Source organism: Herpailurus yagouaroundi, unplaced genomic scaffold, assembly GCF_014898765.1.
Source record: "Herpailurus yagouaroundi ecotype Mexico unplaced genomic scaffold, PumYag 29, whole genome shotgun sequence".
NCBI classification, from domain to species: domain Eukaryota; kingdom Metazoa; phylum Chordata; class Mammalia; order Carnivora; family Felidae; genus Herpailurus; species Herpailurus yagouaroundi.
This window is the reverse complement of record NW_024412377.1, coordinates 15660629-15676021: the sequence shown is the minus strand read 5'-3', so window position 1 is coordinate 15676021 and position 15393 is coordinate 15660629. Positions and strand designations below refer to the sequence as shown.

The following is a 15393-nucleotide window of genomic DNA, read 5'->3' as shown; positions in this document are numbered from 1 at the left end:
TATAATCCTCTAATTGGAAGAAAACATTCATGACAGCAAAACTTCGTTTGTTTTGATCTCTGCCAAATCTAAGCACCTAAGGCAGCTTCTGCTGCTCAACAAGCATCTTTGTTCTTAATCTTAAATGTAAATGATACCAGGATGATTTTTTTTTTCATTAAAAAGACCCTCGTCTTTAGTGGAAAATTCCTCTGGCTTTATCTTTTTCTGAACCTCTAACTGCACAAGGATTTTACAATGAGCGTCTAGTGATTTCTCTTTGTTCATCAAATTCTATTTTGATAGTGGAGTAGAGTGAGAGCAGGGAGAATTGGTTGATCCCATGATAGGACTAGTAAATTGTTGGGCCGCAGGTGCAACTCAGGATAATATTCCTTACTTCCAAAAGTACTTCCAGGTTACTTTTTAGTTATAAGTTATTTGTCAGATGGCTGCTGCAACTTTTACTCCCCTTGATTTAAATAATTTAGTTGACTATAGTGAATAGGGCTGGACCATCTTGAGCCAAAAGCCCTCCATGTAGAGACAAGTACAAACCACATATAGCTCCAACACTATTAAAAATAACAAATATTGAGGGGTGCCTGGGTGGCTCAGTCAGTTAAGTATCTGACTGTTGATTTCAGCTCAGGTCATGATCTCATTGTTTGTGGGTTCAAGTCCCACATCGGTTTCTGCACTGACAGCACAGAGCCTGCTTGGGAGACTCTCTCTTCTCTCTCTCTGCCCCTCAACAACTCATGCGCTCTCTGTCTCTCTCTCTCTCTCTGTCTCTCTCTCTCTGTCTGTCTCCCAAACATACATACATACATATATACATACATACGTTAAAAATAAAAGAAATAAAGTTTATTAAAAAAATAACAAAAATTGAACAGCAACAACAAACCAAAATGAGACAACATAATTCCAAGCAACCATCAGCACTAATGTAGATTTTAACCAAAGACTCTTAGGGAGAAGAATAAAGATAATACATCATAAAACATGTGGGAAGAATTTCTGAAAACCCTCATTAAGAAGAATCTCTTTTTTACTTTAAAGTTAAGCCCATTTTCCATTATCATCTACCTGCCTCCCTGTATCTCTTCTTTTTCCACATGTGCTCAGCTTCTCTCTGCACTGGCTGCTCTAACGTCTACTCCATCCTCAATATTCTTTTGATAGTTTAATGTTATGAGTATTGACCTTTTTACTTAAGTCTTTACTTAATGTTTTGATAAGAAGCCTTCAGTAAAACTTTAGAATTGCCCTTACTAATTTTTAGCTAACCCATAAACTTATCATTGCTAATAACATGTTTGAAATGCCTTTTGTTGAAACACTTTAATCAAGAGTTGCCTATGGAAGCCATTTTCATTATGTTATTGTCATGCCTTGTGTATCACGGCTAAATTCTGAAATCAGACTCTTGGCATCAGAATGCAATCAGTCTGCCATAGACAGGAGTGAGAAGTGGTTTGTTGTTTTTGTTATGGGGTGGGGACAGAAATAGTGCATGTTTTGAATACAAAATTATTTAAATAAAGTTGCAAGTTGCAAGCACAGTTTACTCTAGAAAGAGAATAAGAAGAAAAAGAGGACTAATAAGTTGACTGAATATAAGAGGGTTTGGCTTCAGGTAGAATGTAATTCATCTTTCAATAAAAGGGAATACTGTGACATTCTACCACTGACTATGTCAGCCGTTTACCTTCTGAAAGCTCCAATATGGTGAATTTTGACTCAGTAGTTCCTAGAAGGAATCTTTAAAAATATTACTATTTACACAAATAATGAATTTGTTAATATGTTATAAGCATATGAGGAACATTTGTGTTCACCTTCGCTGTTAGAACAAAAGAATGTGTTCTCCAAGAACAGAGAAAAAAAAAACAAGTCAATGATTGTATTGGGTCTTATTTAAACCCAAATAGCTTGCTTTTCATGCCAATATTTATTTAAAGATCAATAGAAAGATTCTAATCATATCGGGTTCTCAGTTTCATGGAAAAATGTTAAAAATAATATTTCACTACCTTCTCCACAATTCAGTTTGAAATTCTCTTGCTAGTACAATCTTTTCTCATGAAAATTTCAGTCAATACAAAGGGCATGTACATGTGTATGTGTGTGTTGGGAGAGACAATATGGATAATTTGCATTACGAAGAATAATATTATTGTTTTGAATATTAACTGTTAAGAACTTAATTAAGTTTTGGGGTGCCTGGGTGGCTCAGTCGGTTAACCATCCAACTTCAGCTCAGGTCATGATCTCACACTCAGGGAGTTCGAGCCCCGCATTGGGCTCTGTGCTGACAGCTCAGAGCCTGGAGCCTGCTACAACTTCTATGTCTCCCTCTCTCTCTGCCTCTCTCCTGCTCATGCTCTGTCTCTCTCTGCCTCAAAAATAAATAAAAAAAAAAAAACATTAAAAAAATTTAAAAAAGAACTTAATTAAGTTTTACTTATTTTTACTAATTTACTCTATCTATACTTGTCAGTAAAGCAGTATGAATTCTTCATATATTTGACTAATCATATGATAGTATTTGACAATAAACTACCATGTCAATAAATAGCATCATGCCTTAAGACAAAAACAGAGGTCAAAATTACAAAAAACATAAAAGAGACTAAAATCTGTACATCTATTGAAATTTCAAGTGTACATTTAATGGAAAGTACATTTCTTTAACTGTGGTGATATCCGTGACCCTAATGTACTTTTGAAGTCTTTGCTCATCAGAGCAAGAACTCGGTATTAGTAATTTTTCATGTGACTACAAGTAACCATCTCTTATTTTATACTGTAAAATACTAACTGTGATCTCTACTAATAATAATCATATAGAAAGAAACAAAATCCCATCTTATGAATCTACTAATTATTTACACTGCTTTGATATTTTTAGCAAGAGACAGTATAGATTTCAGACTCAAATACTAGATTGCTATTTGCCATGTGTAAATGTAAAACTCCTAGAAAAGGGGCTGGTCACATAGTGGATGCTTTATTAGCTAGAGAAATTATCACTAGCTATTGAAGAATAGTCCCCTATTACATCCATAACACAGTGCATTTAAATTGAATTCCTTGTTCAACTTGAAACCTGCCTTCTGGGACAGCTCTCCTCCAACAGGTGGGAAGCCTAGGCATCTGGACTTCTTCCATTGGTTAGTTTGTCAATGTTGGACCCTTTTGCTTTCAGTATGTGTATAGACTCAATGTGTACAAAATGATTCCAAGGGTCAGAATTTGAAAATTATTTTTTTAATTAATTTATTTTTCAGAGAGAGAGCGCATGGAAGGGGGAGAGAGAGAGAGACAGAGACAGAGACAGAGACAGAGAGAAAGAGAGGAGAGAGAAAATCCCAAGTAGGCTCCACACTGACTGATGTGGGGTCGAGCTCACAAACCATGAGATCATGACCTGAGCTGAAGTCAGATGCTTAATCTACTGAGCCACCCAAGAGCCCCAGAAGATCTATCACTTCTATCCACATTGCTTTGTCTATAATAGTGACATAGACCCGCCCTAACTACAAAGGGACCTTGCAAATGTTATGTCCCTATGCTCTTGAAGAAAGGAAACTAGACTGTTAAAATCTACCTAGTTCCACCTAAATAAAAGGAAAAAAAAATGTTAGGTTAAATCTCCCTACTGAATCTGTTTCCATATAAAATGAGTATGTTAGCTAGGATTTCCTCTGAAACTTTGACGTAAAACAGAAAGAACACTTAAGAGGAGAAATGAAAATCTTATGTACTGAGGTAAAAAAAAAATTAGCTCTACTTTGCTGATTCCCTTCCTTACTCAAGACAGGAAGATGGTGTATATGAATTAATACAGGGAATAGATGGAGTTAAAGAAGAAACATATCACTGTTATATAAATTATAACTGTGTAGAAATTGTCTTGAAAATTAACCATTTTCCTAGCATTTGAGTAGTTGAAAGCAATGACCAAAAAAATAAATATATAAATAAATAGATTGCCAACCTAGCCCAATTTTTAATTGAAAATTAATAAAAATGTGAATCTTTTATTCTTAATTATGAGACAGGAACGTATTAGAAAAAATGGAAGACAAATCTGTGTGCAATTTAGGCTTTTATAATAAGGGAGATAATTTTCTTAGAACCTTTTGCTTTCCTGTGAATAAATAGATTTCATTAGGGAGAAGTACAAATGCATTTTCAATATTTCAGAATCTCAATTCTTTTTCGTTCTGTCACTACATTGGGTGTGAAGTTGGTCTAAATATTAGATACAATAATTGGTCTTGTATTTCACATTCCGAACCAAAATTGCTAAGAGTCATGGACATAATACTTGAAAAATATTTAGTATCATTAAAAATATAGGTAAAATTGTATAGTTATCAAAATATAAACTGAATGGCTGAAGGCATATATTTCTATCATTTGGTAGATTTTACAAATTGGAGGTTCTGTCTAGCATCTATATATCTATAGGTTATCCAAGTTTAACAAGAAAAAAAACCCAAGCATTGATTTTTGTACATTATAAACTCTAGTAGACAAGTGTTCAAATGTGGGGTCCTCGGGGGAGAGGGTCTGGTAGTTCTCAGCTTCAGTGCTGGGAAGCAACATCATTTTCTTTATGTTTTCTGTAGGCATCTACATGACAAACCCAGAAGCAGAAAGTCTGGGATTGAGAGATAACATGTGTAAGTCTGGTCACCCTCTCTCCCTCTCCTCTCTCTCTCTTAATGGTGATTCCAACTTAGTGGGATCTACAGGATATAATAATATTAACAGATGTAAAGGAGGAGAAATAATTTTACTTCACCTTTCAAGGTTCTTGGCTGAGACCCCCTTGTGATGAAAGATCAGCAGGAGAAAAACAAACAAGTTCAAAAACATGTATAACTCCTGGCTACATGGGAGATACCCAAGAAAACTGAATAACTGCCAGAGATTTCCCAAGTCACTACCTTAAATACCATCTCCAGTGAAAGACAAAAGATATTGGTGGGAGGCAGTTAGAGGAAGTTATCAAACAAAGCACAATAAACAAGGTTGCAATTGTTACACAGATTTAAGTCAATGCCTTCTCCACTGATGGATTTCTCATGATTTAATCACCCTTCTCTTCATGGTACAAAAAACATGAGTGCTAATCTCTGCTCTGTTATCAGGTTTGTAGGGACACATAGTATTAGCATTTGAGTCATGAAGCAAACATTTATAAGGTGAGGGAAAGAGAGTATATCACTGGGTTTCCAATTGCTTTCTCTTCAAATATGAGTGTGCTCAAAGACTCCAATAACTTCCCATCACTCTTACAGCCAAAACAAAACAAAACAAAAAAAAAAAAAAATGTGTTTTGAATGTCCTAAAGGTCCCTTGAGACCTAGGTTCCTGTTATGTTTCTCAACGCCTTTCCCTTTTAACTCCACGTTCATAGTCCTATTTTATTTCCAGATCCATTACAAGGGCTGTTCTAATGCTCGGGATAAACTTTCTTCAGTTGATGCAGGAGGTCACTGATAGCACATGACCACAGGTTGATTCTTAGATAGATCCTGGCAATTAGAGTCCCCTCAATAGAGTGGGAATTAGTACCTTTTTTTTCTGATTTTTGCTTACCCATTTTATCCCATAACACTATTCTTCTTCATTACATCACTCAGAGGAATTTGTGCATAGCAGTTGTTCAACAGAGATGATTTTTAATTAATTATCACTATTTCAAGAAGTCAGTGCAATTTAACTTGCCTTGTGAAATTCAGAGGAAGCATGATTTTAAATATATCTCTACATGTAATTCATATTAATCTACATCTATTTTTATCTCTCAATCTATCTTTTCAAACACATATTTGATTGTACTTGTGTGTATACGTATATATATATATACATATATATATACACATATACACACACATACATACACATATATATAAAACACACATAGGCATGTGTGTCCTTTTATATGTATATATATGCATATGTATATATTTATATAAAGTTTAAATATGCATATAGTTTACATAAAGTTTAAATATGCATGTAGACAATGTTGGGAGATATATTTAATATATTAATTAATACCATATTGGTATAGATGCATATGTGTGTTTGTTATACTTATAGACTTACATTTATGAACTGCATCTAAAAATCCCGATGTCCCTAGGTCTCAGCTGAAACCAATTAAATTTTAGTATCTGAGAGTGGAATCTAAGGGTTTAGGTTATTTTAAGGAGCCAGGTGATTCTGATTTGGTACCAGGGTTGATAAATACTCTGGGGGGCAGGGGGAATAGAGAGAGAGAGGTAAGGTCCTGGCATGTATACACACAGACTGAAGCTTTGGGACCAAGAGAGGAGTAACTTCATACACATAATTTCCAGGCTCCAAAGTACATTTAATTACCTTAACATTTATTTTTCTAAGATTTCTTTCTTTTGTCTCATATGTACATAGTTACTGCAATAAGTTCTATATTACAGGATGGGAAACAGTTTTCCATAAATATCTCCTTGAAGGTGCTATCATTCATTTACTTCCTATTTGTGTGTGTTCTTTCAAAAAGCAGTCACAAGTGTTGCTTTTATAAATCCTTTAGGCCAATGATATGCGAGTCTGAATTACTTTTCAAGAGGATATTTGAAAGCCTTTCACTCAAACTGTCCATTTTGAAGAGCACAGCAATCAACTATTGCAAAAACAGAAGACTATAAAGATAGACATATTTCAGTACATTGTTTAAAAGCCAACGATTTGACAAGGACTGTTACAGAGAACTCTTGTCCGTACTGAATGGACGCACACGCACGACACAACAAAATAGGTGTGGGATTTCTTCAAAAGACATTGAGATCCTGGAATGCTTGATTTGGGCATTAGGATTTTGGCTGAAAATACTACTTGGTAACAGTCTGGTTGAGACGGTTTTCAGACACATTCAGGATTTTATGCTTTTGTGTGTTATTTGTGTTATTCCCAAACACTGTTAAGTTATTAGTTATTAACCCACTTATTAGGAGCCAATGAACTAATGCCTTTTGTAAAGACAAATACTTAAGCTTTCTCCTTATTAGTCTAGTCACAGATGGTTCACGATCTTTTCTTCCAGTTAAAGATTTTTGATCCCTGTGATTGTTCACAACCCCTTCCCCATTTTCCCTGCCTGCCCATGGGGCCCTCATCCTGTCCTTTATTCTTCTTCTGGTTTTACTTTTTTTTGTTGTTGTTTTGTTTTTAAGTTCGCTTATTTATTTTGAGAGAGCGCACACACGAGAGTAGGGGAGGAACAGAGAGAAAATCCTAAGTAGGCACACGCTGTTAGCTCAGAGCCCCACGCAGGGCTAGATCTCACCAATCTTGAGATCATAGCCTGAGCAGAGATCAAGAGTTAGAAGCTTAACCGACTGAGAAACCCAGGTGTCCCTGTTTTAACTAGTTTCTGAACCTCCACAAATGGGTGTCTGCAGAGGCAAAGGTGAATACAATTATGTGGTTGATCAAGAGGCGTGGGAGAGGCGGGCTTAAACTCAATTAGATCCAGGGGTGGGCAGTTGCTGCCAAGCCAAATCTCCGATAGTTCTGTTTCTGCGTGAGTCTGATATAAGTTTTAACTTCTGGAACTTCTGGTCCCCAGGCCCTCAGTTCATCAGCTCTTTACTCAACCCATGACAGACACTACACTTCCTTCTGCTCAGCTCCAGTGGGTGATGGTGCCATAATCTCGGCTGAACACATCCATTGGTTTTTGTTGGGAAGCCTCTTCAACACTGGGAAGAAGGTAAGGTGGTGGGAACCACAGTCTGGGGGCTTTGAGGGGCAACAGAGCACATACTCAGTGTCTTAAATTACTGACACAAGTAGATGCCTCACATCCAGCTCAACCTGAACACTGTACCCATGACAGATAATGCCTGAATACAATCTCAATGCAGTTCTTATGTTTACTTTATCAAAATTTTAGAAATACTAGGTGTAAAACCAATGAATCACCAGAGTAGTCATTGGTAAAAGTTTGTTGTGCACACACCAAAATCATCCTTCACCAAACCAAAACATGGAATGAGGCTCTATCTTGTTATAAAGCAGTTTATACAGTGAGAAAGCAGGGGCTGTTTATTCTTAGAAACTTCTTATGTGACATAAAATTGGTCAGTGTTTACTTCACGTCAATTTTTGGATCCAGTTTAAGTTTCGCTTTTGATTTCCGGAGGCATAAACGAGAAATGACCCAGGCCAAGGAAGTCTTGCAAAATAAGCTAAGTTTTGCATGTGTGATTAAATTGCTTGTGTCTGCTCAGGGAACTTTCAAGCCTGGTGTCTGTTTTTGATTTTAATAACTTCGAATTTTTTACATTCATGAAACTGATGTGAAATGGCATCAATACAAGATGGAGGTTCAGCGGTTTTGTTGGTAATCCGGCTCTTCTGTGATATTGGCTCATTGTCTATCCTTCATCAATCATTTTGTGTTTTTAACTGGGGCTAGCTCATAGTTTATAGTCTGTTTGGCCATATGCAAACTGGAAACTCCTGAGTCTTGTTTTCAATAATTAAATTCCACACTTTGAGCAGTCATGATCACCTGTATTACCATGGTTTCCGTTAATGATGTTTCTAGTTTGATGCTCTGTGGAAATTAGCAGTATTTCTTGTGCTCTTTTTAAGCTGGCCTGTGGCATATATCTGAAGGTACTGGTAAAGTCATTCCTTTTTAAAGTGTTAATGTGTTGGCGCTGTGGGAGACTTATAAACCACCACCAAGTTTACCAAATGAGAGTGTCTTTTACATTATACAAAATAATTGTCTATGAGTTCTTTCTGAATCACCAGGGCAACAATTCTATCGGTTACAGCAGTCTGGAAGTTCACTCTCTAATGACACCAATCGTATCCCAGGCAGATAAATTCTCAGCTTTATATAATAACTCACAATTACATGAATATAATATATATTTACTCAGAATTATAATTGTTTCCAAATGTATTAAAGTATAAAGTGAAATCCATACTAACAGGTGAATAACAAATAACCACATTTTTTTTCTTATAATATCAGTGTTGGTATGAGAGGGGTAGCAGGTCCTGAAGTATAGTAGGATGTTAAGTACCTTTGAAAGCCAGGGAGTAAATAGCAGCTGTGGAGAAAAGATCAGAAAATATGGCCTGGATGTACAGAACCCAGGGTTAATTTTAGATGCTTTGAAATTACATTCAGACATAAACGCCTAAGCACAATTCACTGTACAACATGAGGAAATGTTTTTTATCCACATTGGTATATACAGTGAGGACAAATCATAAACTCCCAAAGGTAAAATCTTTTGTAAACATAAGGGATGCAGGTGTTAGAAAAGGAAATTAAGAAAGATATACAGCTGGCCCTAATTGAACTTAGAGTCTTAAACAACAGTTTTAAAATAATTGGAACTCAATGTATGTTTCTCTCTGACCCCAAACTCTGAAACACCATCTCAGGGGAAACAGCTATTCTTAAGATGAAAACTTAGCATACTAAACAGAAGAATACAATGTAAGTGAGTGTAAGTTTGTTCTTCCCACGATGGGACAAGCCAATAAGAAGCGAGATTTTCAGGAAAGCACCTTGATTCAGGGAGGCCCACAAACGGAGATGGCAGACTCCTGTCCTAAAGGACCATCTTAACTCAGCATAAAACTTGAGCTTCTCTTACCTGAGGAAGAGCATGACTCAGGAGGAAATTGGAGGCAGGAGATGACTGATGTCTGTAGATATTCAGGTGCCTGCAAGGATCCGAGGAAGGTTGTGACACATCCGTGGTCGGGTGATCTCTGTGTACAAAAATCTGGTCCTATCGTTCTGGTAAATCTTAAACATAGCGGTGTTATTTCCATAGGTGCTTATCTGTTCGGATGGAGTAGGTTTGGAGTGAGGAGCTGTCTTTACAACACTTAGCCGTGAGCAAAAAATCCCTTCAGTGATTAACATGACTTCTTGCAGGGCTAAGAAGTATGGATGCCTTAGGTTATGGCAGCAAGGGGAAAAGAAACACTACAGAGTTGGACCTGCTGTTTCCCCCTGTTACAATAACAGAAATTCCAAAATTCTATCCCACTTGCTCTACCCTAGGAGTATTTTCTATTCTCCACATTCGCATCAGATATTTAATACAATTCTCTTTTTGAGAGGAGGGAGGGTGGATTTTTTTGTTTAAGAAACAGACCTATGAGCACTGGGTGTTCTGTGTAAGTGATGAATCACTAATTCTACACCTGAAACTAATATTACACTGTATGTTCACTAACTGGAATTTAAATAACCACTTGAAACTACAAAACAAAACAAACCAAAAAAAACACTTTATTTCTTCCAATATGAAAAATGAGAACTCGTCGGTGGACATGTTGATCAAAAAATTAAGAAAAAGCAGTCCAACAGATACAAAGTACTCCCTTCTAATATTTTTATGAAGATTTTTGTTATTTGATATGTCGTAACAACTGCTTCCATTATAAACTAAAGAACAAAGCTGGATGTTATTCTATAGGCCATAATTTTCCATGACATTAGAAAAGAACTTGTTAAAGTAAGGCCAATAATACTTTCAAGTAGATATGTAAATGATGGATGTCAATAGAAAACTAAAAACAGATGATGGTAATTTTCTTCTGGAAAAAGGAATTAAAATTAAAGTTTTAAAGAATACTTCCCTATCAGGAGTCATGAAGCTCTCAGTGCATCTTTTCTGTATTTTGGGTCACATCAAAATGACAACAGCAACAAGCAGAAAACTGCTGAAGCTTGCGCTGTCTCCTAATTCAGCATTTGCTTAAATGGTGTAGGCGTTGGAATGATTAGTGAATGCACTAGAATAGTCTGTCCTTAGAAGCCAGGATTGTTAATCTCTACAATCACCCAACATGTGATTATGTTCTCTGTTAAAAAAGAAAATTGGAAATCGGTGGAAAAATGGCATTTTGGAGTGATTGAGATTATGTTTATTCACAGAGCGTCTTGTTTTCCTTATGTGTGCCAGACATCTGGATAAAGACTGAAAATTTTAGCAAAATATTAGCATCTTTCCAAGTATCTAAATGTTGATTGCATTTTGATGTTTCACTCTAAATATTTGATGAAACTTAGTTTTATCTACAAAATATATACTGTTGCCTGCTATCTCTGAGGTCATTTCTCTAGCATTCCAAAGGTAGGATACTATCTGATTTGGATAGAGATGAGTGAATATATGATGGAATTTTAGAATTCAAAGAGATAAAAATGTTAGCCAAGCTTAATATTTGTGGCTGACAATCTTAAGTACTTGTGTAAATCCTGTGTTGGCTTTTGGATCCAAGTATGACAAGAACCTCTTTCTTGAACAGTAAATGCCCTTTTTCTTTTCTTTTCTCTTTACCTTTCTCCTCCCTTCAGTGAAACCACCCTAAGAGCCAAAATCACAACGGGCACTTGGGTGGCTCAGTCAGTTAAATGACTGACTTCAGCTCAGGTAGTGATCTCATGGTTTGTGAATTCAAGCCCTGCATCAGGCTCCATTCTGGCCTTGCAGAGCCTACTTGGCGTTGTCTGCCTGCCTTGGCCCCTCACTCACTGTCTCTCTCTCTCTCTCAAAATAAACAAGTAAACCTTAAAAAAAAAAAAAGCTAAAATCATGAAGGTAAAAATTAGAACATGTACAAGAAACTACATGTTAGTCTTATTACTACGTAGGACAATCTTTAAAGTCCTACTGATTGCAATAATAGAATAATGTTAAAATTTGAAAATACATTTTTTTGGCTTAAGATTTAACATTGATATCTCATAACATACTTTTGGAACTGTAGAAAATCAGATGAATTAGTGGTATAAGCCAATTTTTATCTCTAAGTATAAATGAAATTGGAAACTAGAGCCCATTCCCTTTAATGCAGAAATAAATAGAATTACTAGTTAACAAGTTGGCATAGAACCCACTTATGTGATGTAACGGAAAAGATATAAAACTAGGTCAGCAAAAGGGAAAATGACTTTAAAATACCAAGAAATACAAGTTTTACTATCACAGAAGCCTCTTTATCCAAAATTAATAAACTAAATTCATTTTCAACAAATTGACAGTAATATTTGTCTCTAGGTAAAATCTTAACTGTATGTTAAAGAATAGGTATTTAAAAACAACCAAGACAACTTCAAAAAGTAGTGACTATCAGGAGTATTGTTTTAGTAGTCATGGAACATGTAACTTTCATCTTAAAATAGTACTAAATTGGCAAGAAAAAGAACACAAAGCAGTGAAACAATAGAGCATGCGCAAATGGATTACAGTGTATGTAATCGTATGGCGTATATAATTACCAGTTTTTGGACAGTGAGAAAATGATGGATTGTATATGAGCTGGGAAATGAACTACTGACAAAGAAGTTTGAAGACTTACAAACAAAAATTAAAAGTTGCAAGAAAATCTAAGAGAAACAGTTTGAGTACAATCAACAAGTGGATAAATCTTGAAAAACTAAACAGTGAGGAAACAGGATCTCCTCAAGAAATAGTAGACCTGTGTGAACATTAAAATTATCTGTATGACCAAATATACTATTAAAATCAATATTACATTTGATGACCTAGGACATGAGAATAACAAAGGACTGCTATCTACACCACACAAGAATACTTCTTATATTTAAAGAGAGTTTTGGGGCGCCTGGGTGGCTCAGTCGTTTAAGCGTCTGTCTTGGGCTCAGGTCATGATTTCACAGTTGGTGAGTTCGAGCCCCACATTTGGCTCTGTGCTGGCAGCTCAGAGCCTGCAGTCTGTTTCAGAATCCGTGTGTGTCTCTCTCTGCCTCTTCCCTGCTCTCTCTCTCTCTGTGTCTCAAAAATAAATACACATAAAAAAATTAAAAAAATACTTTTGTGAGCAGCATATAGTTGATTTGTTTTAAATTTTATCTGTTATGATGTGTTTTGACTTGAACTAACGGACATGCACCATTAACCTGCAAAATAATCACTGACGTTTGATGTCGTATGTTTTATTTTACTATTTGTCCCATTTGTCTCATTGTTTTCTGTAACTTTTTCTCTTATTGCCTCCATTTGAAATCTATTTCCCTTTAGCCTTTTAGTTTAGATCCTTTTTAGTAAAAGGTAACTTTTTTTTTTCTTTTTCCTGGTGGCTAAACTGGAAATTCTAAAATGAGTAACTGAATCTTTAGGATTAATATGAATAATCATTTGTACAAAAATGATGACCTCTTAAAACTACCTGTTTTCAATGTCTTTTATGCTTTTTAATACTCTCTACATGTTAAACCCATAGGCATTATTATAACTTTATACAATTAAAATTCACTTATATTTTTGAATGTATTGTTTTTATGTCTGTATAGCTCTATTTTCTTATGGTATACATTTTCTTTGGCTAAAGAAGTCCCCTTCTAGTTTACATAGTTTGCATTAACATATGGCTAGTTTTCTTCTGAAAAAAACATCTATACTTCATTTCACAATTAATATTTGTGATGGGAATAAAAACCTAGGTTGACAGTCTATTTTCTTTGAGCATTTTAAGAATATTTTTGGTCTGTCATTTTAGGGTTTTTTTTTTTAAATAACTTATTGTTCCTTTTGAAGAAACAGGACATTTCTGAATATTTTATATATATTTGTATATGTGTATAAAATAGATTATGTATATTTACATAAATCGAGGTGAATATAAGTAAAGGTAGGCCTACATGAAGTTTTCTTTACATGAATACTTATGCTAAGGTTTTCGACTGTATAGCACAGGTATAACTTGATGGCTTTCAAATTTGGGGGGATTTTTATCCGTGTTTCTCTTCACTAATTGTTTCCCATTCTCCTTGGCTCTTGGATTCCAAAAAAAAAATAAGATCCCCTTCTGAAATCACTCTTTTAAAAATTTTTACTCTTTTTGCTTTTGTTTTTCGGTCTATTTGTTTTCTGTTGATCTATTTTTTCCAGTTCACTATTACTCTCATTTCCAATCTGTCATTAAATAATCCAGTTGTTTATTTAGGTTACTTTTTTTGTTCTAGAATTTCCATGCAGTTATTTTATATAGATGATAGTTTTCTGGTCAAATTCTACATCCTTTCGGCCATTTTAATTTTTAATTTCTAATTTATTTTTTAAAAGTTTATTTTGAGAGAGAGAACATGAGCATGAGCAGGGGAGGGGCAGGGAGAGAGAGAGAATCCCAAGAAGGCTCTGCCCTCACCGTCAGCAAGGTGCCCAACAGGAGACTGAATCCCACCAACAGTGAGCTCATGACCTGAGCCAAAAAACCAGGAGTCAGTCACTTACCTGACTGAGACATCCAGGCATCCCTCCTTTCCACCATTTTTAAGCCCATTATTCAGCTGATTAAAATCTGTTACTGTTAACTTCAATTTATCAGAGTTATATACAGATCTGTTTCTACCACCTCTTTATTTTCTTGGAAATTTTGGGGGAAAATCTAGAAGTCCTAGAAGTCATTAATATTTCCAGTGAAGATTTCTCACCCTACCCTTTAATTGGCCACTGGACCGCAGACCTCAACTGTGATGCAGTCAGATATGAACTGAGCTGATTCCAGCCTGGGTCCTCATCTTCTAATAATTTATATCTTATTTTGCTAGTTTCTAAGCTGCAGACCTCCGAGTCTCAACTGAGAGTGCAGAATATTTACTAGGTCCCTTCCTACTTAGAAAGTCCTGAATTTGTTTCCTTGGCACAGGGTGTAATGCTAAGAACACTGTCCTTTCTGTGCTCTCTTTTTTTGCCTCTTAGGCTATCCTGCACAGTGGGACACTTGGGTAAATGTCACTAGGGCATTACTCTTCTGTTTACACATTGGCCTCTTGACATATGTTTTTATTTTATTTTTTTTATTTTTTTAACCTTTATATTTCTATTCCCAGCGCGGCCCCCCCCCCCCCGGGGAGAGAAAAGGCCCAAGAGTCAGATGCAGGGCTTGATCTCACAGTTTGTGAGATGATGACCTGAGCTGTAATTCAAAACCAGATGCTTAACCGACTGAGCCTCCCGCTCTCCTAAAGGATGGCCTCTTTAATCCTAGATGTTTTCACTGCTCTGAATGAACCCTCTGCCCCAGGAATTTAGTGTGTGTGTGTGTGTGTGTGTGTGTGTGTGTGTGTGTGTGTGTGTGTGTATGTATGAGAGAGAGAGAAAGAGAGAGAGAGAGAGAGAGAGAGAGAGAGATAAACTCCCTTGCCCTGAAACTTTTGAGACTTCACTAGCTTCTTCACTCCTTCCCTACTCTAGGTTTCCTAATCTCATGATCCACACCAAGAATCGGTAAGGGCCCTGAGGGGGACAAAGCAGTTTACTGTATCCTGGCTCACAAACAAATCCCTGGAATGTTGATTACCCAGGCAACTCTCAGATACTTTCAATCAGATTCTTG

At 36.0% G+C, this 15393-nt stretch overlaps 1 protein-coding gene across 7 annotated transcripts in view; it reads left to right on the top strand.

Annotated features, from left to right (window-relative positions):
* Nucleotides 1-15393, top strand: part of CDH18 (cadherin 18) — a 1020275-nt gene that overhangs the window by 411527 nt on the left and 593355 nt on the right. For all 7 annotated transcript variants that reach the window (XR_005796617.1, XM_040494419.1, XM_040494422.1 and 4 more), the window contains one exon: nt 7616-7759. The gene's annotated coding sequence lies outside the window, so the exon portion shown is untranslated. The remainder of the gene's footprint in view (nt 1-7615; nt 7760-15393) is intronic.